At 37.3% G+C, this 23,921-nt stretch overlaps 1 long non-coding RNA gene across 1 annotated transcript in view; it reads right to left on the bottom strand.

The window, feature by feature from the left end:
* Positions 1–4,572: 4,572 nt before the first annotated feature.
* The window catches only part of LOC119506433, a 62,205-nt gene continuing 42,856 nt past the window's right edge, over positions 4,573–23,921 (bottom strand). The window contains exons 3-6 of the long non-coding RNA XR_005210993.1: positions 11,903–12,082; positions 8,585–10,953; positions 7,655–7,807; positions 4,573–6,601 (exon numbers count right to left, since the gene is read on the bottom strand). This is a non-coding gene — a long non-coding RNA (uncharacterized LOC119506433). The remainder of the gene's footprint in view (positions 6,602–7,654; positions 7,808–8,584; positions 10,954–11,902; positions 12,083–23,921) is intronic.

Below are 23,921 nucleotides of genomic sequence, written 5' to 3'. Positions count from 1 at the left end.
TGCTAACTGCAGTAGTCCTTTCAAAGGTACTTTTAATTAACCTCTTTCTCATTTCTGTCCTTTGCTAAATCTGTCCATCTTGACTCTGTGACTTCTTTAGGACTCCCCTAGAGAATTCTCTCCTTCCTTCTCTGTGGTGTCCTCCCACGTATTCTGTGGCTGCTTCCTCCTCCCTCTCTTTGACCCACCAAATGGCTTCGACCCTCTCCCCATCCGTCAGAAATTTATTGAGTTGTCTTGTTCATTGCTGGTCCCCCATCAGTGCCTGTCTTGGTTATGGGTTTATTCTTTTACTCTCATTTATTGGGACTTGGCAGGAAGAGATGATAAATGCTCATGCTGAGTCCCCTGTTCCTAGTGGATTAATTTCTACAGATGTCTAAAAATGCTTTTTCCTTGAATATTCCATTTCTAAGAAAACAACCTATTTTTTGGTGTGAGAAGTGAAGGGCAAGGCTGTACTGCTGATAAAGAATGATCTGGATCAGATATGAGCAGTGACAGTTGTCCAGGTCATGTTTCTGTTGTCATTACATTCACTTAGCTGCTGCTGTAGTTTATGGCTTTAGCAAGCATAGGCTCTAGTCCTGGCAGATCTCTGAAGATATTTCAGTTTATTTTATGCTAGTGATTGCTACTAGTTTAAGACAAGGTTTTCTATCTTTAAGGCAGTTAGTTAAAAATGCTCACATTTTCCAAATATACAGTTACCACTTTGCTTCCTACTTTTACCACTTGCTTTTAGGATGATCGGGAAACTGAAAGACTCAAATCATTCATGGCAAAAGAGCAACACTATATGTAAGTCATACAACAGCCCTCTAAACTGCAGAAATGATCACAAAAAGCTAGAAAACCTTTGCCCCCAGAGTCTCACATTTATTCCTTTGGAAGGCACTATGGACTGTGAACTGGGACTCTGTAGGAACACAATGGGGGCTGAAGCCCAGGATTAACTGGAAATCTTTGTTTTTGTAGAATGATTTCCTCAGCCTTTTCTTAGTTTTAGTTAAACATACTTGGGAGTCTTTCTTCCTAGCCTTATAAGTTATTTTTGCATTTGTATTAAAGAGCAGAAAAATGGGGGGAGGGGCACTAAAAAGGAATAAATAATGGAAAAGGATAAAAAAAAATCTTTGTGTTTCCAACTTTATAAACTTATGTAATCCACAGATTATCTACATGGTAAACTTTCGTGGTTCCAAAAGAGCCCTTGTGTTAATGTAGCAGCTGATGGTCTTATGCACAGTATGTACATACTAAATGCCTTACAAAATTGGGAATGAAATATGGGAAACAAACATAGACAACAGCCATTTTTAAAAATATATACTCTACCATCTCACTCTTCCACCAGCCTCTATCAAAGGTGTGAAATCTGAGTCAACTTAATGAATTAATTGCCTAGAAAATGGAATTTAAAAATAAATAAAAAGAACCCTTTATATGTAATAGGCAAACCCCTCAAAAATAGAACTTGTATTTTGAAACATAAAACATATTTTTGCAGTTGGGAAAATGAGTGACCTTGTGCCACATTTCATTTCAGCAGCTGATGTTTAAGCCTTGGAAATTAAATCATAGATACCCTGGGCTTTAGAGAAGGGACGAAGGTGGGGACCTGGCTTTGTCAAGGCACTTTGGGCCCAAGTAGCACCACCCTGCTTGGCCATGGAGGAGACTAGCCTGCCAATTGTGCCAAATTATATGATGCTTTTGAGATGTGCACAAATAGCCCATTACACTTTTCACAGCGTTCCTTCATTAATCCCGCAGAATTGTTTCTTTATGTTTTCCTCATAATAGCTTCTGAAAGGTCAAGAATTGCATACTTGACTTTCTGGTGCTCTTAGGGAAATAATGCCTTTAACTTCTGCTCCTCCAGGCTGACATTTGCTCCAAGGTCTCACATTGGCTGCCAAATCTGTCCTCCCTCCAAACCTCGCACCCCTTAGTTGGGGGTAGGGAATAGAAGGATTCTAGAATCTCTGCCGGTTGTAATTTTGTTTATGACTTTCTGTTAGAGTTAATATTTAGACCTGTTAGCATTAGAGAAGCATTAGAGGGTGTTAGTTTTGAGAGTGGGCTCTGGATTAGGTGACATGGGTGCAAATCCTGTTCCACTCCTCTGAGCTGGGTGACTAGGAAAATAATCTCAGCTCTCAAAGACTTGGTTGCCGTCTGTATAAAATGGGGGATAATTGCAGTACCACCTCAGAAGGCACTTTCCTGGCATAGAGTAAGCATTACAGTGTTGACTCAAAATAAGCACAGCTGTAAACCTACCAAGGATAGGCTGGTCCCAGCAACATCGCAGGTGTAAACACCCTTTCATTATCAACCTGATGGCTCACTCCCAGACCTCACACAGATTTTTAAGGAGAAAGTAACATTTATCAAATACTTTCTGTGTGACAGGGGCTTACATGTGTTTCTCATTTAATTCTTTCCATGTTCCTATAAAATAGGTATTCTTATTGCTATATTATGTATGAAGAAACTGATGCTCAGGGCTAATAATAGCTATCATTTATTGAATGTATATTACAGGCCAGGCACTGTCAGAGACTTACCTATTTTCTTATCAATGGGCATTTTGTTTGTTTCCAAATATATATATTTACCACAGACATTTCTTATACTTGTCTTCATGTGCACATGAACAGGAGTTTCTCTCAGATGTAGCCCCAGAGCAGAATGGCTGGGTTGTAGGTATGTGAATGTTCCACTTTACAAGGTAATATGAAATTATTTTCCAAAGTGGCTATAATAATTTATTCTTCCACCAGAATTTGTGAGCTGTCCCATTGAGCCACATCATCTCTTACACTTGGTATCCTTCTTTTTCCTAAGATAATGGGTATAAAATGGCATTTAAGAGTGGCCTTGATCTTTATTTCTCTGATTACTGAGGTTGATAATGTTTTTTTATATTTATTGGCTGTGTGTGTCTTCTTTTCTGTGAAGTGTTTGTCTGTGTCTTTTGCTCATTTTTCTACTGAATTGTTTGTCTTCTCTTATAGATTTGTAAGGATTCTTTATATTTTTAAAATACTAACCTGTTGTTGGTTTTGTCACTGTAAATATCCTCTTCCTGCTTCTGACTTGTCTTTTCACTTTCTTTACAGTGTTCTTGCCATAAGTTCTCAGTTTTAATGTAGTTGAATTTGTCAATCTTTTTTTAATGGTTAGCACTCTGTATCTCTTTTAAGAAATCTCTCTCAACTTTCTCTATTTTCTTCTAAAAGTTTGAAATTTTACTTAAGGCATTCAAGTCCTTAATATATCTGTAATTGACTTTGAGTATGATTCAGGATAGGGATCCAAATTCATATTTTTCCATTACGGACAACTTTTTTCTTTCCAGCTCAATTTATTGAATTACCCAAACCCCTTCCCTCTCACATACTGCTTTGCTATATGACCTTTTATATCCAAGTTCCTTATATATTTACAGGCTCTGTATTCTATACTTTTGGCCAATTTCTCTATTCCTGATCCAAGAACATTCTAGACAATTGAAAAATATAGAAAATCCCAGAGAAATTAAACTTTATTTATAATTTAATCACTCAGGTACAATGACAGTTAACACTTGGTTTATATTTTCCTAGGCTATATGAATAGACACTCATGAAAATATTCACACAAAGATATATATATATATATATATATATATATATATATATATATAAATATATATCCACATACACTCATACATAAACAAATTTAAAGTAATCATTAATTGTTTCTTATATACAAGGCTCTATGCCTAAAGCTTTATTGTTGCCAAAGCTGAAAGATAATATTTAGGGAATATGATAATGTTTAAGATACTAATAACAGTGTCGGAAGGAAATAGGTTTTCAGTTTGCCAGCTAATGTGATTCCTCTTTTTGAAATAAAAAAAGCATTTATTTCAAATCCCTAAGCTTTACTGGTGCCCTAAACTAAGAAAATAAATCTCTCTCCTTCCTTAAAGTAACACACTTATCCTTAAAACAAATGTCTGTATGCTTGTTTAATAAAACAAAACATTGCGTGTTACATTTTTAAAGAGCTATACCTTAGCCTGAAAATCAGATGTGTGTATAAGTCCTCAACCTGCCACTGATTACCTTTATGACCTTGGACAAGTCACGTATCTTCTCAGAGTTTCAGTTTTTTCATCTTTAAAGTGAAGATAATATCTGCTTTGCAGAGTTGCCATGAGTATTAATATTTTTGAAAAGTCATCATAAAATGCTTGTCTGTATTTGCTTTTTCATTTTTAATTGGTTTTTACTTTGTTATAAGAGTAATATGAGCTTCTTGTAAAATTTTTGAACAGTGCAGAAGGGTAGAAAGTAAAAAAAAAAAAAAAAAAAAAGAGGTCCCTTTCCTCCAAATAGACCCTATTATTGTCCCCAATCAATCTCAGGCCCCTCAAGAAACAACATTAAATTGTCAGGACACACTATTAAGAACATCTTAAGGTTTCATGACAGGCAAAAATCCTTGAGATTGTGTATAAACATCATAGAACAAGTAAGCTAAAATCTCTATATAAGATTTAATTTCTTTAATGCAGCTTTTACTTTTAACGATTTAGAAAAAAACAATAGAAATATTCAATTTAAAGAGTGGGAGAATAGGATCAGAAACTGTTTAAAAAATAACAGTAAACATCTGGCTATAGGCATTTATTGTTTTTTAAATTTTTTATTATAAGGATAATATACACTTAGGAAAATAACCAAGTGATCATTAAGTGTATAAAGTAAAAAATGAAATTCCCTTCTTTTAGCCCCCCAGTCCCATTCTCCAGAAACAGCTGGGAATGGTTTTGACATCTAAACTTTCACATTCTTTACCCACACAGACTTGAAAATGTCTCAGCTAATGGTTGGTTTCACTTCTTTTACAGTGTGGTTTTACTGTTTTCATCACATAATATTCATTTTGCTTTGTCTATATGTTGCTACATTCATTCCTCCATTCATTCTTTTATTAAAGCATATACTAGGTACCTGCTCCTGGCCAGGTACCGAGCGAGGTGCTGGAGAGAGACCCTTGGAGTGTCAGGCTGGATTCATGCCCTCCCCCTGACAGATAACTGTAATTACGAGAAATTCATCATGGTCAGTTAGTACAGAATGCTGTGGAACACAGGGGAGGCACACCTAACCCAGGTGATCTTGGAAGAATTCTTGGAGGAAGTGATCTTTCAGCTGAGAAATGAAAGTTGTGAAGGGAGCAGGCAGTGCAGAGGCTGGAGCTGTGGGACTGTAGAGCACTGGGGGTGATGAGAAGTTGGAATGATGAGGACAGCTATACTGGAGTGCAGGCTGAGGATTTTGGAGAGTTGAGGTTGAAAGAAAAGGGTTAAATCCTGAAGGGCTTTGCTGACATGCTAAGAAGTTTGGACTCTGAGGGCAGTGAGCCCAGCCCCAGGAAAAGGACTACAACCATGATCAAGATTGCATTTTAGAAGGCTCCATCTGGCTGCTATTGGGAGGAAGACCTGGAGACTGGCAGAGACAGTAGAGGCAGTTGTAGTAACCCAAGTGAGAAATGATGGTGGTCTGGATTAAGGCAGTGACAACTGGGGTGGGACAAATAGATCGATTCAGGAATAGAGGAGATCTTTATTCAAAGATAATTGATACCTGAAAGAGGCCACTGAAAGTGAAGTCTTTTAAATACAGGAACCAATTTTTCAAGTAAATAATGGGGGTGAAGGACTTGATTAGAGATCTTAACTTCAAATATTAAACAAAACTTAGTTTAAAAAAACACTTATTCTTAGGTTATAATCTCAATTATGAACTTTTTAATATGAAGAATGAATCAGGCTTTAGGAGAATAATTTTCAACATAAAATTAAGTGATAATGAAATCTTTCACTTCATGTTTAAGTTTTGCAACAAGTTCATAATAAAGATCATTTGGGAAAATATTCAGTCTATATCAATTTTCCTAAATGTCTCTTCCTTTGATATTCAGATCATTACTTTTTGAGGGGCTATTAAGTCATCTTTCTTATAGTTTTATTTTTCTTTCTCAGCTTTTAACTAGGCACTTGCCAAAGTCTTTACCTATTTAGAGGACTTCTCCCAAATCACTTTGACTTTATGAAACTTTGTATCCTTTGCAAGATTTGTAATTTGCCTTAACAGTTAATTTGCATGGAATTTGTAGTGTAATATCAGTGTTTGCAACTGTGAGGAATATTTAAGTTGGGGCTAATATTATAAATGGTCAGTTCGTTGGTAAATATTTTTGTTATGATGACTTTTGCTTTTCTATGCAACCTGTTGCCTGTAGGAACTTGGGCAGTGAGTACTTTGATAATGAAACACCCTATAATTATTTGTCACTTATTCACTAGGATCATCCCCAAATGGGAAATGTGGAACAAAGCTCTTCTCAGGGAGAAGGAAAACAGATAAGGTCTTCATCTTCGAGGGCTAAATCCTTTTTGTACATCAAAGACACAACAGAGGAGAATATGAAATGCCTTCTTCAAATTTCTCTGCTCTACTTGTGCAGCTGAAGGTGTTTTCTTGGCTGTGCTCACATCAAAGGCCACAGGATTTGCTACAAGGATCTCTGTCATTTTCTGAAAGGAAGACGATGTCTCATTACCAATAAGACAGCATCATCTTACCCATTGATGTTTTCTGAAGGGAAAAAGTAACTTTTTCCACTTCTTCTATGGGAACATAGTGTTGTATTTACCCATTCCCCATCCCTCTAGCCACTACCAAGCAAAAAAATCCAAGGAAATACTGAACTCTGTTAATATCTTCATCCACATGAAAATTTAATTTATACAAGGTTCTGGCATTGTTCCTGCGTTAACACCATTGGTAAGAGCTGATTGATGACCCATTGATTGAATATCTAATTCCCTCTCTTCTTTCTTTTTTTCCCCTATTTTATTTTGTAAGTATTTATTGGGTACCTCTGTGTGTCAGACACTGTGCTGAGAGCTGGACTCCAAAACAGACTTCATCCCAGGACAATGGGCAGCATAAGAGGGGAGTGACAGGATCAAAGTTATGGTGATGGGGATTTTTTTCCCTCACTCTGAATCTTCACTCTTGACTTGTAAATAAGTAGTGGTCTTCCTACAAAAGCCTAAGGAATGCTCGCCCTACCTAGGCATTTTATTCCACCTTTGCCGTTTGACTTCTCAATCACTGTCCTTTGTTTGTGAGCAGCAGCAGTTGCCTTGTGTAGGAACTCAGGATGAAGCCTCAGAACATATATTCAGTGTCATAGAAGTGACTCTGAAACCATCCTCTGTGTGTATGGCCCCAGTAGCTTGGGATGCACACAGAGCCCAGTTTAAGCCTGAGAAAAGATCAGGGGATTTTATATCATGCCGCCCAAGTAGTCCCTTTTTCAAAAGCAATCTCCAATACCCAGATATTTTCCACCTTCCATTCTGGTCACCATTTATCCCATTCTTTTCCTAACTAGCCTTCAAGTGTGTCAGCCCAGCGTTCTCTGATTCTGGATCTTTTCCCCCATCTCACACACATGTCTCTGTTTCTTTAGAAAAGCAATTTAGCTCTGCCTTGGATCCTCTAGTTTTGTATCCCCACACCCAACATTTAACAACATGGTCTTCAAGTAGGTAAAAAACCATTGTAGTCTAGGCAATTACCTTGTGATCACTGTGAACAAAAAAAAATGTTCCAGTTTTCACCCTTGCCACTGTCTCCTCTGCTTTCATTCATTTTTTCAATGATATTGTGACTTGGTTTTACTTCTCCCAAAAGCAAAACTTGGGTGGAGGAACTTTATTTGTGAGGTGATTCTAGGAAAGATGAGGAAGTGAAAAGAGTGAAATTGGAAAGGAGAAAAACCCAACAAAGATGCATTCTTGTTCTGGTTACTACAGTGGGCAACCAGGGCTTGATCTTTCCGGGACCCTCTAAGAAACCACGTAGAATATCTACCAGCATTGTCCTTTTCAAGGATGGGAGACTAGCACATTTATCCACCAATTCCCATCCCCTCTGATGGAGGGTTGCTCTCAGGGGCCGTCATACCACCCTTCTTCTGGGCTGTCCTGCCTGCCAGCTGAGCAGCCTCCCACAGTGGGAAGCTCTGGGCAGGAGGCAGCTGTCAGCCGGCTGGGTACTGTCCACCACTGCTGCAGCTGAAATCAGAGGAGGGCTGAGGGGATGTGACCTGGGGCAGCAAGAGTAGCTGCTACAAATAGCATTCTCACAGTTATATTGTTATCATTCATTTTCTTGCTTGGTTTCTCCCATTGGATCGTGAATTCTACAAGGACAAGGACACTTTCTTCATCTTGGATTCTCCAGTGCCTAAGCACAGTGCCAGATTCATGAGAGCAATTCAAGTCTAATAAACTGAATGAATGAATGACCTAGTGAAAGAACAATGGACTGAGACCAGAAACCTGAGATCTAGTCCCTAATGGGGTACTGATTTCAGTGTGATCTTGAATATGTCAAAACCTTACATGCTAGAAATCTGGTTACTTATTAACTTACAAGTCCCTATTTAAAAATCTAAAAATTAAAGTATTATTGTAAAAGGAGAAAATTCACCATTAGTCACTGACCTTAAAAATAGAATATTCTCTAACTTCATGGCTCTCTTGAAAATTTCTGTATAGGTCCCTCCAAGCTGTAAAGATGAACACTGTTAAAGCAGCAAGGGTGTGCTGCAAAGTTGGTTAGCTGAAAAATGTTTCGTTTTCTATTTGACACATTACTTGGAAAACCTTCACTAACACTCTCATGTGAAGAGTCATAGAATGCTAATTTCCTACGGCTTCATTATCACCATGAAATGAAATTTTGGAACTCATCAGATGTAAATATAATGTGCAAATGTAGAATTCAGTGATTCAGGTTTTAGCGGCCTCGTGTTTTTATGCTTCTGTCAACAAGACCTATATTATAGACTTTTTCCCATTCTATTATTTGAAAAGAAAACTGAAGAGACTATTATAATAGCCAGGATAGAGAGATGTCATTCTAGTTGACTATGAAGGGAGTCCATCAGTAAATATGCTTTGAATTATTTACCTTCTCACAAATATTTATTGTGCTAGTCACTGTACTAGGTTCTGGGGTTAAAATCTTGAGGAAACTATACCTGGACCCTGCTTTTGTGGAGCTTAGTGTCTAGTGGGAGAGGAGTATGTTAATTTTTTAAAATGAATATAAAATTAATTCTGAAACTTATGCTTCTGGGAAGGAAATGTGGTTTTATTAGAGCAAAAAATAATGGAACATCATATGGCCTGGGGGGTTGAAGAAGGTTTCCCCCAAAAAAGTGTGTTTGCATTCAAAGACAAAGAATGAATAAGTAAGTGAAAGGGAGGACAGCATGTGCAAAGGCCCTGTGGTAAGAATAAAAGGATGCTTTAGAAGAGCTGGAAGGAGGCCAGGGTAGCTGCTTGCCAGAGTAAAGAGGAGTGGGGCGCAAGTGAGGCTGCCGAGAGAGGTATAGCCAGACTTGGCAGGGCTTCCTGGGAAGGCTAAGATTCTCATCTAAGAAAAATGGGAAGTCATTGAATGTTTTCAGCAGGGCCTGTTGACATAATTAGATCTGCATTTTTGAAGAAGGACTTTTCTTTTCCTATCCTTTTATATTTTCCATAATTATATGAGCAGTTCAAACAAAAGCATTCATTTTTGCCTGAAATAATCTAATTGCAGGTGTATAGGTACATTTGTCTTTCCAAAATATGTCAGTCCATTTTACTCCAGTATTATAAATGTCTCTCATTTGGGTAACTTTTAGTTTGTATTTCTGGGTGCTGAGGATATTTGACCAATAATTAAATTCCATTCTGGAGTGTCATGGGGAATGAATACTTATTCCCGCATGTTAAGTGTGCAAATGAAATTGCCCTTCTCTGTTGGAAAGGGTGAGGGCAACAGCCATTGCAACAACAAGAAGGGTCCAAAAGGAATTGTCTGGTAGCATCTCTGGTGCCTCCCTAAACTGTATCTATAACACCCATTACTTCCCCCCAAATATCTTAGCATATCCAAAAATGGATCAAGTTGCTTTGACAGGCTCTATTCTTTATGAACTTCTTTGGCTATTATTTACTATGTTATTTTCCTCAAGGTGCTCATGGACTGATTTATGATTTCATTTAGGGTTTTGACTGGTAGTTTGGATATGCTAACTAGCCCACCTTTTCCCGGATCTGCTTTTGGCTGCTTTATCTCCAACACTAAATCAGTGTGCTTTGAATTTCTCTGGTACATAAGTCTCCGCGACAAAACACTAGCATTGGAGGTACGTCCTGCCTTAGCCGGTTCGTTGAATATGTTCAAATGAATCTCACCCAACTCTGCTGATTTATAAATATTTAAATTGTATAAGCATGCTTTTACCTGCCACTTATTAATTCTGTTTCTTGATATTCCCAGAGACGCATTAATATTTATCTTACCAAGCTCCTGCTTCCTTCTTTCTTTGTGCTAAAACCTGAGACCAAATAGCGCCTCCATATTCACTCTTCTTTGCATCTTTCATTATGAGCTCTCGTCCCTGGTTTAGCAAAAGTAGCCTTTGTTTTCTTAGCATAACTTTCTATTGTATTTTTAGAAACCTTTGCCATAATTTTTTTGCTATTTTTGCTTCTCTAATTCTGCCCTTTCAGTCATCTCCTGGAGTTATATTTCCTTTATACTGAGTATTATTTTCCCTAAACTACACAACTGGATTTTTGTGCTTTTTTTCCCCCAAAAGGAAACATTTATGCTTTAAGGCATGTATATTAGAATATGCTTTTTGGTTATGCAGCAGCATCTGCCAGCCTCTTGTGTGTTCTTTTTCTCGAAGACGTACTTGAATGCCCACAACCATTTTTTCCTTTCAGTAGAACAACACAAGTAGTAATCATTTAGTTCCTGAAAGATGGCTGGATATGGTCCATTAATTTCAGAGCACGTCCAGAAAATTGATCTGAAACAAACAGCAAGTGAACATAAAATCAAAGCCAAGGGTTTCCAATTACAAATGAAAATAATAAAAGGGGAAAAGTCCAGGAATCTACCTCATCAGAAGCACTCTAGAAAAATTTTAATGTGTTTTCAAAAGAGTGTGTATTGTGTCATTCCATTTATGTGAGGTCCAAGAGTTGGCAAAACTAAACTGTGGTGGTAGCAGTCAGAATAGTGGTTACCTCTGGGTGTGGGTGTTGATGGGAAGGGCCCGAGGGTGCTGGAATGTTCTATGTCATGCTCTTGGTGGTGGTTTAATGTACATTTGTACATAAGTAATATGTAAAAGTTCATCAAGCTGTACAATTATGATTAGTGCACTTAAAAAAAGATTAAGTATACTTTACTGCTTGTGTTAAACCTCGATTAAAAAAAGTAAAACAGCCAGGCACAAAAGGACAAATATTGTATGATTTCACTTATATGAAATATTTAGGATAGACAAATTTGTAGAAGCAGAAAGTAGATTAGAGATGGCCAGGGGCCAGAGAGGAGTGGGGAATGGAGAGTTACTGCTCACTGGGTACAGAATTTCTATTTGGGGTAGTGACAAAATTTTGAAATAGTGGTGATGATTGCATACCATTGTGAATGTAATTAATGCCATGAGTTGTACACTTACAGATGGTTAAAACGGCAACCTTTATGGTGTATATATATAATATATGTGTATCTATATATATATGTATATATATATATACATATATATATATGTTTCCACAATAAAATTTAAAAGAAAAAAAGTAAAACAAAAAAATTAAACTGTTTACAAAGCCAGCTGCTAAATGCTGTAATAAATACTTTTGGTAACTATGGACCATGTCTGAGACTACCTGAAATATTATATTTTAATTTGGTGGGAAATAAACAATTGTAAACCCACATTTATTTATGTTTTTGGGCAAGCTTACCTGCTTGGTAGGCTGGCAGAATGAGAATGAGCATGGCTGCCATTTGCTGAGTGTCTGCAGTGTGGTAGGCTGTGTAGCAGACAATTGTCATCTCAATGCAGGGAAGATATTATTATTCTCATTTTCCAGATGAGCACAAGGAGCCTGAAATACTTTAAGTACTTGCCAAAGAGCACATAGCTAAAGAGAAGAAAGTAGAGATTTAAACTCAGGTTTCTAAAATTCTAAAGCCTCTGTACTTTCCACCACTCTAGGTGGATCCTGGAATCTTGGATGGTTATGTGCTCATGTTTTTATTAGAATAGCTACTATTGGCAAGGAACTCTGCTATATGTAGCTTTTAAACACTCCTATCTCTTGTTTTAGAAAATAATAAAATACAGATAAGTTGAAATTAGTTATGAATTATATTAGCTGATATTTATTTTGTTTCTGGAATGTGCCTGGTTCTGTCCCAAGAGCATCACCTAATTTAATAGACACAGGAAGTCCATGAGGTAAAAAAAATTTATTTTCCCTATTTTACAGATGAGGACACTGGAGACTCACAAAGGTTAAGATTTTCTTCAAGATCAGATAAATTGTAAATTTCAACTTCTGAGAGTCTTTTTCCAGAGCTCCCTCCCTTTTCCAGTACATTATTCTGCCTATTAATGGTTTTTAAAGAATCTAACTGAATGAAGAAATTGACTTATCAATTTTTTAAAATCTGAAAACAGTTTACAAGGATAACAGACATTAGTAGGAGGAAAATTTGTCAGATTTGCATCCATTATTAAGATGAATTTGAGAAACTGTATTGGTTTATTGGATCTTTTCTGCTGTTTAGAAAGCTTATGGGCTTATGAGTGCAGCAATTGCATGGTATTAGGCATTTTTGCAAGAGGTCATGCAATTGATGCCAGTGCTTTCAAGAGTGGTTGAAAGTGAGGTTCCCAATGCTGCCCATCATCTGTTTATAGACTTGTTACTTTAGACAACAGGTCCAAGATATCTATTCCTCTCTTTTGACTTGCTTTAATGACTACTTCTGGCACTTCTGTAGCTGTCCTGGATCGTTTTTCTCTAGTTCAGTTATTGTAAAGGTATTTTCCTATGTGCAATATAATCTATTTATATATTTAGTGTCAAATATTATCTCCTTGGAGAGTCATTTTATATGGATGTTTTCAATCCCAAAAGAATTTTTGTACAACTTAATACATTATCAAACTAATATATTCTTATTACCCAACTGCCACACCTTTTTTTTTTTTTTTTTGGCCATTTCTCTCACAACACATTTGAAGCTTTTCATCATAAAGGACTTTTTATTACTACAGAAAAGTTGCAAGAATAGCATAAAGATGAACCTTATACCCTTCGCCTAGATTAATCAATTGATAACATTTTGCCACATTTGATTTCTTTATCTCTCTAAAGATGTACATATATGTGGATATACATGCATATAAATGTATACATACATATGATTTTTCTGAGCCATTTAAGAGTAGAATAGTTTGAGATTCTGTAACAAATATTTCAGCAGTTATCTCCATACAACAAGGAAATTCTATATAACCAGAATATGATTATATTTGGGGCATTTAATCTTAATTTGTGATTATTGTCTAATCTACTGCCTATAGTCAGTCAATTTTCTCCAATTGTCCCAGTAATGTCCTGTATAACATCTCTTTGTTTTTTTTTCCAATCCAGGATTTAATTGAGGATACCACATTGTATTTAGTTATCATGCCTTTTTAGTTTCCTTTATCTAGAACAGTTCTTTAGACTTTTTAGTTTTCATAATAAAAGACTTCTTAAACACCTTCATTTAGCCTTCAGAGTTCCAAGCATGATTCAACATAAAATCATTCATTAAATACTTGATTTTTTTCATGAATTATTCAATTTTAGTCTTGTAAAAGTAAAATATTAAAATAATTCTTATGCACTCTGGAAAAAGATGGAAATAATTTGAAAATACTCTTTAGAACTTCAGTGACTCTATGTCATTCATCCAGTGAACATGTCAGCTAGACCTGAAGGACACAGAGAAAAAGAAAGTTCCAGCTCAGCCTTTAAGATACTCTGTTTCTAATCACAGGTGCGTATAAAATTCCTTTTCTGTTATAGGTGTTTTTGATGTTTTGAAATTCCCTTTTGAGCCATCCTTGGTTTTGGAAGGAAGGCCAAGTTGCAACCAGTTTCTTTATTGCTAAAGTTGTTGAATTGTTGGAAATCAGGAACACCACAGACGACATTTTGAGGAGGAAAACAAATTGAAATGCAAAGTTTGATCAATAATAAAGTGTTATTCTTCCAAAAGTTTCTTTTTTGAACATTTCTATCACCACCATACGCAATTTCTTTTGATACCAGGATGAGCTTCCTGAGAAAGCAACTTGGGGCTTCAATGACTAAAAAGACAGTTATGGGAACAACATAATGAGGCTATACTTGTGGCTTAATAATAGTCACACTGAATTGGGCTCTTGACGTTGTGTTTTAAAATATGAGTCAATATATTAGGGGAAGAAAAGATGTAAATAGGACTTGTAAGGACTGAGTCCTTTTCTGAAAGCAAGTCTGCCAGTAGGAGAGTTTCCAATTTACTCTCCTCATTTCTCCAGCAATCAGAAGTATTTTTCTATCAAGGGGAGCTTAAAGGCTGTTTCTGGAAATCTGCTTTCACTACACAAAGAATTTGATAAACTATCAGGTTACACATGGCCATTAAGCAAATCAATAGTGGGTCTATCATCCATTAACAAATTACTAGGAAATCTGAATGTGTCTTCCCTTGAAGGCAGTGTTAGCTGTGAGCATTTCTGAAGATGCATCATTTTATTGGCTAAAATAGAAAACCATCTTTAGGGTATGATTTTTCTACTCTTACTGTTTTTTGTACTTTTTGCTTTTTCACTTTGTTAGAAAAATTGTGGGTTTATAGAATAAGCATGCATAAAATACAGGTTTCCCATATACCACCCTATTAATACCTTGCATTGGGGTAGAACATTTGTTACAATTGATGAAAGCACATTTTTTATAACTGTATTATTAACTATAGTTCATGATTTGACTTAGGGTTCACTGTGTAGTGCAGTTCATGGATTAAAAAAATATTAATGCTACCATATATATAACCTGACATTTCCCCTTTAACCCACATTCAGATATATATTTCAGTGTTGTTAATTATGGTCCCAATGTTGTACTACCATCACCACAATCCATTACCAAAACATTTCTGTTGTTCCAAATAGGAACTCTTTACATTTTAAGCCTTAAATTCCCATTCCTTATCCCCACCCTAACACCTGGTAACCTGTATTCTAGACTCTGACTTTATGAGTTTGCCTACTCTAATTATTTCATATCAGTGAGATCTTACAATATTTGTCTTTTGGGGTCTGGCCTATTTCACTCAGCATGATGTCTTCAAGGTTCATTCACGCTGTCACACATATCAGAACGTCATTCCTTTTTACAGCTGAAGAATATTCCATTGCATGTTTTTTACCATATTTTGCTTATTCTTCATCAGTTGATGGATGCTTGGGTTGCTTCCATCTTTTGGCAATTGTGGATAATGCTGCTATGAACATCAGTGTGCAAATATCTGTTTGAGTCCCTGCTTTCAATTCATTTAGGTATATACTTACTAGTGGGATTGCCACATCATATGGTAATTCTATAATTAACTTTCTAGGGAAACACCAAACTATCTTTGACACTGGCTGCACCATTTTACATTGCCACCAGCAATGAATGAGTGTCCCTATTTCTCTGCATCCTCTCCAACACTTTTAATTTTCTATTTTTTAAGTAGCAGCCATTCTAGTAGGTGTGAAATGGTATCTCATTGTGGTTTTGATTTGAATTTCCCTGATGACTAATGATGCCAAACATCTTTTCATGTGCTTTCTGACCATTTGTCTATCTTCTTTGGAGAGATTTCTATTCAAGTGTTTTGCCTATTTTTCAATTGTGTTGTTTGTCATTTTGTTGTTAAGTTGAAGGATTTCTATGTATATTCTGGATATTAAAACTTTATTGGATACGTGGTTTCCAAATACTTTCTCCCATTGTGTAGGTTGTCATTGTACTTTCATGATAAAGTGCTTTGAGGCCCAAAAGTTTTTAATTTTGATGAGGTCTAATTTATCTATTTTTTAGTTTGTTGCTTGTGCTCTAGGTCTAAAGACTAAGAAACCACTGCCTAACACAAGGTCCTGAAGATGCTGCCCTACAGTTTCTTCTAGGAGTTTGATAGTTCTGGCTCTTATATTTAGTCTTTAATCCATTTTTAGTTGATTTTTTTAATAAGGTGTGAAGTAGGGGTTCTCCTTCTTTTTGCAAATGGAGATCCAGTATTCCCAGCAACAATTGTTGAAGAGACTATTCTTTCCCAATTGAGTGGTCTTTGCCACTTTGTTAAAAATCAGTTGGCCACTCTCTCTCTCTAAGTCCACATAGCAGGTGAGCTCACTGCCCTTTCCCCTATGTGGGACCCAATTCCCAAGGGTGTAAATCTCCCTGGCAACATGGGACATGACTCCCGGAGATGAGCCTGGACCTGGCGTCATGGGATTGATAAAATCTTCTTGACCAAAAGGGGGAAGAGAAATGAAACAAAATAAAGTTTCAGTGGCTGAGAGATTTCAACTGGAGTCGAGAGGTCACTCTGGAGGCCATTCTTATGTGCTATATAGATATCCCTCTTTAGTTTTTAGTGTATCGGAATAGCTAGAAGGAAATACCCGAAACTGTCGAACTGCAACCTAGTAACCATGATTCTTGAAGGTGATTGCATAACTATGTAGCTTTCATGTTGTGACTGTGCAGTTGTGAAAACCTGTGGCTCACACTCCCTTTGTCCAGTGCATGGACAGATGAGTCGAAAAATGGGGACAAAAACTAAATGAAAAATAGGGTGGAATGGGGAGGGATGGAATGTTTTAGGTCTTCTTTTTTTACTTTCACTTTTATTTCTTTTGGAATAAGGAAAATGTTCAAAAATTGATTCTGGTGATGAATGAACAAGTATATGATGGTACTGTGAATAGTTCTTCCAGTTGTGAGTTTAAGTTTCTGATTTGAAGACTTTCTTCTTTTTTAATGTAAGTATTTAGAGCTATAATTTGCCTCTCAGCACTGCGTTTGCTGCATCCCATCAGTTTTGGAGGGTTGTATTTTCATTTTCATTCACTGAAGATATTTCCTAACTTTGCTTGTGATTTCCTCTTTAACACATTGTTTGTTTATGAGTATGTTCTTTAATTTCCATATATTTATGAATTTTCCATTTCTCCCTCTGTTATTGATTTCTAGCTTCCTTCTGATGTGGTCAGTGAAGATACATTGTACGGTTTCAGTATTTTTGAATTTACATAGACTTAATTTGTGACCTAATACATGGTCTATCCTGGAGAATGATCCGTGTGCATTTGAGAAGAATGTGTATTCTGTTTTCATTGGGTGAAGTGTTCTATGTATGGCTGTTAGGTCTAGTTGGTTTAGAATATTGCTCAAGTCTTATATTTCCTAATCGATCTTCTGATTAGATGTTCAATCTATTAGAAAGTGGTATATTAAAATACCCTACTATTAATGTAGAACTTTAAATTTCTCCTCTCAAATATGTCAGAATTTGCTACATATATTCTGGAGCTCTGCTGTTAAGTGCATATGTATTTACAGTTGTTACATCTTCTTGTTGAATTGACCCCTTTGCCAATATATAATGACCATCTTTATCCCTCATATCTGTTTTTGACTTAAAGTCTGCTTGTCTGATATTAGTGTAGCTACCCCAGCTCTCTTCTGTCTACTACTTGCATGGTATATATTTTTCCATCCTTTTATTTTCAACATATCTGTATCTTTAAATTTAAGGGGAGTCTCTTGCAGAAAGCATATAGTTGGCTCTCACTTTTTAAAATCTATTCTGCCAGTCTCTGCCTTTTGAATGGAGAGTTTAATCCATTTACTTTAAAGTCACTAATGATATTGGAGGACTTTCTTCCGCCATTTTGCAATTTAGCCTTCGTAAGTCTTACACATTTTTTGTCCCTCAATTCTCCTGTTAATGCCTACTTTTATATTTATTTGATTTTTTTGTGTTGTATCATATTGAGTGCCTTCTCTTTTCTATCTGAATATATTTTTCATCTGTTTTGTTTGTGGTTACCATGGGGTTCAAATTTAATATCCTAAATATATAACAGTCATATTTTTTTGACCAACTTGACTTTAATAACATACATATATACTTTTCCTATACTCCTTCATCCCCCTACCTTTTTTTGGACTTGTTACCACCTATATCTTTGAACATTTTATGTCCAAAAACCACAGATTTATCATTACTTTTTATACATTTGCATTTTAGTATCTGTAGGAAGAAAGAAATGGAGTTACATACCATACAATACCATATATAACACACAATACTACCGACATTCATAATTACCCAGATAGTTACCTTTACTGAAGGTCTTTATTTCTTTGTGCTTCTTTGAACCACTGTCTAGTGGCCTTTCCTTTCCGCCTGAAGAACTCTTTAGCAGTGTTTTTAGGACAGGTCTAGTTGTAATGAATGCTCTCAGCTTTTGTTTATCTGAGAATGTCTTAATCTCTCTCTCATTTTTGAAAGAGTCTTGCCAGATATAAAATTCTTGTCTGACAGTTGTTTTCCTTCAGCACTTGAAGTATATCAATCCACTGTCTTCTTGCCTCCATGGTTTCTGTTGAGAAATCAGAACTCAATCTAATTGAGACTCCCTTGTGTGTACACTTGCTTTTCTCTTGCAGCTTTCAGACTGCATTTGATAGTGTAATCAGTGTACGGCAGGGTGTATTTTTCTTCATGTTTATCCTGTTTGGTTTTCTCTAGGATTCTTGGATGTGCATATTTGTGTCTTTTCTGCTTGGGGAGTTCTTATGTATACATTGGTGTGCATGATTGTGTCCCACAGCTGTCTTAGGCTTAATTTTTCTTTTTAATATTTCTTTTCTCTTTCTGCTCCTTAGCCTGACTCATTTTAAGTGTCTTGTCTTCAAGTTCACTGATTCTTTCTTCTGCCAGCTCCAATCTGCTCTTGAAACCCTCCTAAGCATTTTTCCTTTCAGTTATTGTGGTCTTCAACTCCAATGGTTCTGTTTTGTTCCTTTTAAAAATCTCTTTCACTTTACTTTCTGTCATATTGTTCATTCATTGTTTTCCTGATATCCTTTAGTTCTTTCTCTGTATTTCCTTCTTCTCCTTGAGCATTTTTAAGATCATGTTTTTTAAAGGCTTTGTTTGGTATGTTCACATTCTCTGTCTTCTTCACTGGTTGTCTATATTTTTATCCTCTTCCTTTGGATAGGTCATCATTTCCTGTTTCTTTGGGTCTTGCACTTTTGTACACTTTACATTTTAATATTTTAAAATGTTAACTCTGGGATTTATTCCCAGGGATGTCTGTTTCTTGGTTTCATAACTAGCCAGTGCTAGGACAGGGATTTTCTTGGGGTTCAGCAGTCCTATCAGGAAGGTCTGCCCAAGATGAATGCAATGTGCAGGATTTTTCCTGTCTTTGTGCCTCTGTCTTGTGCTGGGATTTTGCTTGGTAGTTGTTTTGCACTTCCTCTGTTTACCTGAGTTTTTTGTTCCCCTCTGTTTCCTAGGAGACAGAGCTTTCTCTCCCGGGTATTTGATGCTGGCAGATCTTTGCCCCAGACTGTCTGCCTCTATAGTTTCTTACACTCCTTTCTTTGTCTCAAGCTGCTTTTGCCTGGAGGGTAAATTCTGGGAAGGGTTTTAAGCTGGATGAGAGTTTCTCAAGTCAGTCTCTGCCAGCCGAAGCAGGGCAAAGGACCCACGAAGGGTGCACAGAATGGCTCCAAAGTGCTCTGAGGAAGAGATCAGGAAGGGTGCCAGGAGCTTTTTCCATAGCTCCCCAAAGCTGAATTTTCTTGACCTGCCAAGCAAATAAAGCCTTTCAACCAACTGTCCCCTGCAGCCCTGAGAAACCTTAGCATCTTTAAGTTTCCTCCACCACTGGCTAGACCCATGGCAGCCTTCTATGAGAGTGGGATTGGGTGTTAGTGCTGTGTGGAGAGAGCAATTTTTTGTTCTTTGTCATAATTTACCAGCATTTTCCTCCCTTTCTTCCCTGGATACTATATAGTGTACTACTGGTGTCTGGAGTCTCAAAATAGTTGTTTCAGACAGTTGCTCCTTGTCTAATAGCTGTTCTGATTGAAGGACTGAATTCTAGAGCTTCTTACCCTACCATCTTCTCTATTCTTACTGTTTTGAGGATAAATATTATAATCATAGCTAATAATTATGGAACACTTTGGGTATATTGTATGGCATCTTTTATGTGCAGTCTTTCATTTAATCTCCACATCAAACCTGAGGTGGAATTTATATTATCATCTTCATTTACAGATGAGGAACCTGAGGCTCAGGAAGGTAAATAACATATCTGGTAAGTGTTGGGATTGGGATCCATTCCCAGAGCTCTCTATGTTGGAATCCAGTGCAGATGCTGATTCAGTAGGTGTTGGCTGGGGCTTGGAATTCCGCATTTCTAACAATCCCCCAGGAGATGCTGTTGGTACCGATCTAGGGACCACACTTTGAGGAGCAATAGTCTAATCCACTGCAACAATGGTTTCTGTGCTTGAATATTATATGGACTACCTTTATAGGAAAGAATCTGAGGACCCTAACTGCAGAAACACTGGTGATAAACCAGGAAATATCACAGCAAAAATTAAGTTTCATCTTTATAACTGGTAAAATAATTTCTTTAGATTATAATTTAAGTGAAAACACAAAATACTTGTACAACTCTTGAACTGCAAATCCCAGGTGTAAAGTCAAGTCTATGAAATCCCAGGAGTCTATGGAATCTGATTTGAGGATTATGTTACTTCCATGGTAGTTTGTAACCATCAGTTGTGTTGAATAATCACAGTTATAAAGTAGCTAATCTCCAAGTTTTGCTGGTTGTTACATTGGTAAAAGAAAGGTTCTTGTTTAGAAATCTTCCATAAATCATGATTCTTTTCAAGCAATTATATTGGATTTCTTGTGAAACAAATTTATATAATCTTCATTTTATATGCTTCCTTTCATCAGTATATAAATAGATACTACTACAGATAGGACAGGAAGAGAAGCATTTCCATTTTCGAATTTCTATTCAGAATGCGATCATTCACATCAAATTCTAAAAAAAAAAAAAAAAATTCTTATGCCTTTACTAATTGGTTATGTTTGAGACCATGACACTCTTTAAATAAGTAAAGTAGCTTTACCCCTGATCATCTGGCTGTTACACAAATTTATTTAATTGATATTTTACCATAAGTGCCTGTTTCGTGGTGTAAGAACATTTACTTGAGGAAGAGAGGCTGGGAAGGGAGAGAAGAGGAGAGGCTGTGCATGTGTTCTTCTCCATCTCTTTTACCCATGTGCCCCTTGAAGCAGTGTAGTATTTTGATTCAGAGGTTGGTTGTGGAACTAGATCGACCTAAATTTGAATCATAACTGTGGCACTGATCAGGTCTGAGGCCTTGAACAAGTCACAGTGGCCTCACTCACCTCTTTGTGATAAAGAAGTAATAGTTGTCTAACAGACACGGTCAGTGCTCCTCCAAATCTCCTTGGATCCGTACCCATTGTCATGACCACCAGCTGCCAGTAGGCTTTCTCTTCCACCAGTCAGCACCTGCATATCTGAATCTACTACCCCACCCCCGTCCCTCAGCCCTTAAAAAATTGACAGGTGTGAAGTCTAAATACTCCAGCTCCCTTGCTCCAATTAGGACCACACTAATCTCTAGAGTGCCACGGAATCCGGGAGGGCTTATTAAAAGAACATATGCTGGGCCCCACCCTAGAGATTCCTATTCAACAGGTCTGCAGTGGGGCTAAGAATTTCCACCTCTAACAAATGCCCACGTGATATTGATGCTGTTGCCTGGGGACCCCACATTGAGAACCGCTGACCTACACTGTCTCCAGAGTTCCCCTGATGGATCTGGCCTATATATAGTACCTTTGCTTGGCTGCCTTCCTTTTTCTTCCCTTCCCAGTCCCACTTTCTCACTCCCACCTTCCTTTCCAGTCATGGGAACACTTCTTAATACTTTTACACAAATTCTAATCTCAGAGGTTGTTTCTAGGAACCCAAACTAAGATACAGGCTCACCATACCGAGTTGTTCTGGGGATCAAATGAGAGCTCTCATTATCAAAGTTTACTCCCCTCATCTTTGAAAATCCCCCATCTTCCACATCTTCCCATCAGCCAAGATGATTGAGTTATATTTCATATAGGTTATATGATAAAAACAATATGTAACCTATACTTTCTGAAATGAAAATATGATACTAAATATAGATATATATTTTCAAACTACCTGTATTCCTCCTCCTGTAGGTGTGAGATCTCTTCCCAGGGGTACTGCCCCAACCCCAGCGCCTCCTGGGGATCCCTAAGGTCAAGTGTTCTGGGTCATAGGAGGAAGCTGTTGCCCTGGTCAGTATCCAGGGGTGGTGAACCTGGACAGGGAATAGTGTTTGGCTCAAAGAGAGTTTACCTGAAGGCAGGGAGGTGAGGTGGTACAATTTGTCTTCTCTCCCATGGTGGGAAACGGGGATAATAAGGAAAATGACAGGCTTTGGCCTATCTGGATCTTTGTGATTTGGAGGGTGCATTACACTGTTTACTTCTGAGCATGGGACCACCTGTGAGCACTTTGAACTTACTTATTTGATAATAACTGCATAGTACAGCAATATTCTATAATAGGGAAAAGCACAGGTTCTGAAGTCAGATTGCTTAGGTTATAAACCTGCCTTGACCATCTACTTGTTTCGTGACCTTGGGTAAGTTTAAAATTACTCTCATGGTTTGTTAATTTTCTTGGGGTATGGTAGAAACATGTTGGAAGCAATGTAGTTATTTTAGGTTATTTGGTTTTCTTATTCCTTTGTGTTGTTTTGTTTGAATTTTTTTAAAATTTTTTGATGAAGTATAAAAAAATTACTCTCAGTTTCTCATCTGTAAAATGGTAACAAAGTAGCTTTTTGTGTTAAACCTCAGTGATCTCAGTAATCCACGGGCATTCTCTGGCATAGAGGAAGAACAAAGTTACATTCTAACTATTGTTCTTATTTTCATCATTGTTACCTTGGTGGAGGTAGTATTTTTAGCTCTAAAATCATCTGGCAGTGGGATGGCTACAAAGATGAACCCTAAATCCGAGCACTGAAATGAATTTATAAATCAGAGTGGAGTTGACATATAAATTGAGTAGTCTGGTGAGAGGAAGGGGCAGAAGAATTTGCTGGATGTGGCTGCCTGTGAGTTATCCTGCCCTTGGGCTCCAAATGGGACCCCATTGTTACTGAAGTCAAAAACCTCTTGTCGGTCCTGTTCCTGCTGTTAATTTGATGTTAGCACCCATAAGACGTCACAGAGTTCTGCAGGGATGAACTTGCTAAATGAAGATAAAAGCATCACCAGCTGAATACTATAAACGAAAAACTATTCAAACTTGTTTGCAGTTTGAAAACCAAATTGCTATAGCAGGCATGATTCTCTTGTCTTCAAGCTCTAGAGGAATGATTACATTTGTTAATCTTAAATACTTCCTAAGTTCTCATCCTGCCAGGGTGGCCAAAATCCAACCTTGGCCATTGCTGGGATTGGGACACTTTTCTTCCCCATGCTCCACCTCTCTCCCCCAACTCTCCCAAAGGTTCTGTGCAAAGGTCTCCTGGCACTTCCATAGGCCCATAGACAGCATAGCACAGACCCCTGTTTTACCAGGCTGTATGGCCTCAGGGGGCTGCAGGGGCTGAGGCAGTAGAATCAGGGTGGAGGTGGGACCTGGTGCCTAGTTTCTGACTTGTTTATGGGGACCCCAGAGTTATCTCCTCTGAGGTCTCTGTGCCCCCAGGGTGCTTCTATGTGTGGGCCTTTGGTTCCTATTACTTAAGAATCCCTCAACCTTTGTTCTCT

The sequence above is a fragment of the Choloepus didactylus genome, chromosome 1 (genome assembly GCF_015220235.1).
Source record: "Choloepus didactylus isolate mChoDid1 chromosome 1, mChoDid1.pri, whole genome shotgun sequence".
In the NCBI taxonomy this organism is placed as follows: domain Eukaryota; kingdom Metazoa; phylum Chordata; class Mammalia; order Pilosa; family Megalonychidae; genus Choloepus; species Choloepus didactylus.
Note: the sequence above shows the minus strand (reverse complement) of the source record. Positions and strands in the feature narration are given on the sequence as shown.